Source organism: Colobus angolensis, unplaced genomic scaffold, assembly GCF_000951035.1.
Source record: "Colobus angolensis palliatus isolate OR3802 unplaced genomic scaffold, Cang.pa_1.0 Scaffold364, whole genome shotgun sequence".
Taxonomy (NCBI): Eukaryota; Metazoa; Chordata; class Mammalia; order Primates; family Cercopithecidae; genus Colobus; species Colobus angolensis.
In genome coordinates, this window is record NW_012116977.1 from 1,265,572 (window position 1) to 1,270,125 (window position 4,554).

The 4,554-nt window shown below is 43.4% G+C and overlaps 1 pseudogene; it reads right to left on the reverse strand.

Moving 5' to 3' along the window:
- Positions 1–2,867: 2,867 nt before the first annotated feature.
- Positions 2,868–4,056, reverse strand: LOC105519958 (annotated as a pseudogene).
- Positions 4,057–4,554: the final 498 nt, after the last annotated feature.

A 4,554-nucleotide genomic window follows, 5' to 3' on the forward strand; every position in this document is an offset into this window, starting at 1 on the left:
AATCAACTTTTAATCTCATCAACATTACAATAAACAATGTCAAATAAAATCATATTATTTGAGGATCTACTCTATAGAATTAACCAAATCTTCCTTGGATAATACACATAAGCTAATCAGGATCCTGTGAGGCATAAATCTCACAAACCCAGCTTGCTCAGCATTTGTACTTTGCGTTTTAAAGATGAAAACATTTGTGGTATGCCAAGTGAATCAAGGGACATAGCAGCAGTGTCGGAACATGAATTTTACTTTTGGTAAATCTTTTGAACTCTGTAATGCTATTGCAACCTTTTGACCGAAAGCAGCTTCAAAATCATTGTCCTTAATTGAGTATTTATAAAATGTCACATATAAATTCCATTTTATTGTTTTTTAGGCATTATAAACAGCAGGAAATTTTAGCAACACAATTAACATGGGTTGTAATAAAATGTCTTTCCCTGCTGTCCAGTTTCTGCTGCTTTCTCGTCAGTAAGCACAGGGTTGAACTTGTTGCTGAACATTGGAGAAAGAAGGACTCTTTTCAGCCCATTTTTTTTCTAATAGGCTTTCCTCAAGATCTAAATTGTTACCATAAACCTTTTAATGGCCTATAAGGACTTTCAAAGATCTGATCCTCCTTACTTCTTTGATACCATCACCTGCATGATAATGTCTCTCTCTGTCTGCTCTATGGACACTAATTTCTTAAACTTACCATGACATTCCTCATATTTGTTCTCATATCACCTCTTGAGAAGGCTTCTTTGGCCACGTGATGTTTCAAAATCTCTCCAGCATTTCTTGATATCTTTTTATACTTTGTTGTTGTCTATTATTAGCAACTTACTATAAATTTGACTTATTCCTGTTGCCTGCATTAGAATATATGTTCCACGAGATAAAAGGTGTTTGTATTTTATGATCAGTAATTGCAGATTTTAGATCCATGTCTATCACATCATATGAAATACTGAATTATTAAAATATTAAATTCTCAGAAGCTAAGTTTTCAGAATCATATTCTCTTGAGAAATCTGAGAAACTTCTTAATTCTATCTTTAAATTTTTAAAAATGAAGTACCCTAAGTCCAAGGAATTGAAGAAATTATCCATGGTCAACAAAAAAGTTGAAGACAGAGAAAGTACTAAATATCAATTCCATTCTCCTCGGACGGAACTGATTGTATACCCCTTTCCTTCTTTTATTGGTAAACATTGGTAGGCTTTGGCCATTTAACAAAAATTCATTCTGGGTGCAGCTGTTGTTTCAGGTGAGAGTGGGAGCCAAAAAGAATTTTAGAATGCCTGCTGCAGAAGCATAGACAAATGTATTATCTCCCAGTGGATATAAGACAGCATATAGACTTGACTGCTACTGGTTGCTGTCTGATAACTCAGAGTAATTGCTCTGACACCTCAGATAGTACAGCACAGAGATAAAGATACTGAGTTCCTTGAGATATCAATGAGCCAGTGGATCACCAAATCTTGAATTGTGTCCTATACCTGTGCTTCTACTTATATTAACTAATTTTTTTATTAAGAAAAAAGAAAGAAATATTTTGTATATATTCTTGGCACATTTCTGCTCTCCCTCAGATTTTGGAAGTGTTGGAAACAATGGAGATTGCTGGTGGCTAATCCATAGTAGAATAAACTGGGGAAGAACATTTATTTCCAACTAAATGTGTGTGTGTGCATGCATGTGTGTGTACATGCATGTGTGTATGTTTTGATTTATTTCATTGATGTAGACTTATTAATTATTGATGTGAGATTCTTACATTACTTAACAGTAATCACATAACTCATAAGACCTTTTTAGATTTGCAGCCAAGGGCAGGAGCAGAGACTGAAATAGCAAAACCCAAGGTCTATTAGTCTGCTTTCTTGCTGCTAATAAAGGCATACCAAAGACTGGGCAATTTTCAGAAGAAAGAAATTTAATGGACTTGCAGTTCCACATGGCTGGGGAGGCTTCAAAATCATAGTGGAAGGCAAGAAGGAACAAATCACATCTTACATGGATGGCAGCAGGCAAAAGACTTGTGCAGGGAAACTCCCATTTTTAAAACCCTCCAATCTAGTGAGATTTATTCACTAACACTAGAACAGCATGGGAAGACCCACCCCCATGATTCAATTACCTCCCACCAGGCCCCTCCCACAACACATGGGAATTCAAGATTTGGGTGGGGACACAGCCAAACCATGTCACAAGGTTGTGGAAGCAATACATTTATTAAGTGTTTAACATGATTCATTGTTTTCATTTTAGTGTGTGATTACAGGCTTCATTTTCTGAACTCAGGTCCTTGTTTTGTGTGTGTGTGTGTGTGTGTGTGTGTGTGTATGTGAATTATGATTCTTTATTCTGACTGGTGCCTATGGAAGCAATAGGGAAATCTATTTACTAATTAGTTTTGTCTTTTTGCATAGAGAAAGCTTGGACTATATTTCTGGAAGGTACCCACTGTGGGATGCTAAGCAGTTCTCTGGTGTTGCCATGCAGCAACTGGGAGGAGCAGAGGGCTGCTAGAGACCCTCTGAGATTCTGCTTGTGCACATGCACTGCCTGCAGGGCATGGCATTCTCCAGCCCATAAAGCAAGACTTCTCAGGCCCTGTGGCTAGCATCCACCACACCCATATCAGCCACTAGCATTTTAAAAATGATTTTAGGTGGGCACATAAGGGCCCAGAAAAAAAGTTTTACAAATATTTTAGGAGCCTTAACCTTCATGTCATAGCTAATCAGTGAATGAAGTTACCTTTTAATCAAAGAGCCTCATCCCTGTTTTCTTGGTACTAAAAACTTTTACCAATCTGAATCCTAGTGTTGTGCTCTAAACACTAACCTCATCTATTACTCTGTCGCCAGATGGAGACTTTAAACTTGTAGGCTTCCAGCAAGGATTCTCCTGATAAGCGTGCATACCAGTACAGCTGGGCACACTTGGGAACAGCAGGCTGGCCTTCAACACCTGGCTTCAGAGGCAGGGTGTGACTCCAGGTGCTTGTGCAGGTGGTTGGTAAAATACACCTGGGTCTGGAACAGAACCTGGTTGATGATGCTCTTGGGCAGCCACCCCTTGAGGTCGATGCTGAGCAGTCACGAAAGTTTGGTTTTGGAGGGACTTCCAGTCACCAGGTGAAGCACCATGCAAGTGAGACCATGCTACCCCCGATGACACCCTTCTGGATCGGGCATGTTCCTGAAGTCTGTGGCCATGCCAGCCAGCACACAGGTGGAGCCTCGACGCTTGGCACAGCGCATGCTCACAAAGTCACGGGGCCCCACCAGGTTTCCTGCTGCCTTTGCAGTCAGCTGTAGGTAATGAATGCGTCTTTTCTGACCTTCTGCAGGACCTTGATCTCTTTGATATTGGGGTTCCACTCCCCCATTGCCTCCATGAACTCCACCAGCTCTTTGTAGAGCCTCTTCTTGGGTGACTCCACCACAACTTGCAACCGGAACATCTTGCCCACATCTAGAGCCACTTTACTCATCACTTTGTCCCCACTGTCCTGCTGGCTGTTCTTCTTCCAGCCCTCCTGTTTGCTCAGGGCTAAGGATGCCCAAGGCCTTCTGCATGGCCTTTTCCCCCTGCCAGAGATAGGTCAGTTCCTTGTCACTGTAGAGAGTCTCTCTCTTTCTTTCTTTTCTTTTTCCAGGTTCAAGAGATTCTCCTGCCTCAACCTCCCGAGTAGTTGGGATTACAGGCACGTGCCACCACGCCTGGCTAATTTTTGTATTTTTAGGGGTTTTACCATGTTGGTCAGGCTGCTCTCGAACTCCTAACCTCGTGATCCGCCCTCCTCGGCCTCCCAACCTGCTGGTATTACAGGCGTGAGCCACTGTGCCCGGCCAGAGAGTCTCTTCCAGCAGCGAACCAAGCAGAGAACTCCACCGCCCAATCTGGTTAACCCATGTGCTTGGAGTGGGGCCTCCCAGGGCCCTCCGGATCAGCTCCTGGCCGATGCTTCTCACAGCCTGTTGCCTCAGCCCCTTCATGTTGCACATGTGTCTGTAGGAGCTCCTGGGGCACAGTTTGAATGTCACTAGCAGCATTGTTTCCTGGCAGATGTGGCAGTGGTGGGGCCGCCAACGCCAGGACTGCTGTCTCTTCTCTCAAGGGTGGCTCTTTGTCCTTCCTGAGCCACTCAAGCTTCGCCTCTGAGTCCCGCAGCTGCAGCCTGGACCCGGTGTTCTGTGTATTAAATGTCCCCGACTGAAGGCTGTGCATCACGATCAGGAGATATAAACGCCATCTCTCACTGGATTCTTCCCAGCAGTGCTCAGCTCCCCGTGCAGCGCCTGCTGCCATCCATCCAGCGCATACTTTCTCCCTCCAGGGATGCTTGCAGTGCGGCCTCCCCTCGGAGGCTGTCCTCTGTGCCCCTCCTCACTCTACTCTTTAATTAGAATCCAGTATTTTGGCCAGGCTTGGTGGCTCAGGCCCTTCTTATAGACTCATTGAATATTGAAATCGGCAGGACATCCCTTTTTGCCAATTTATTGTCCTCATTTACTGCTTCTCTCTGGTGTTTCCTCTCCTTTTGGAGTCAC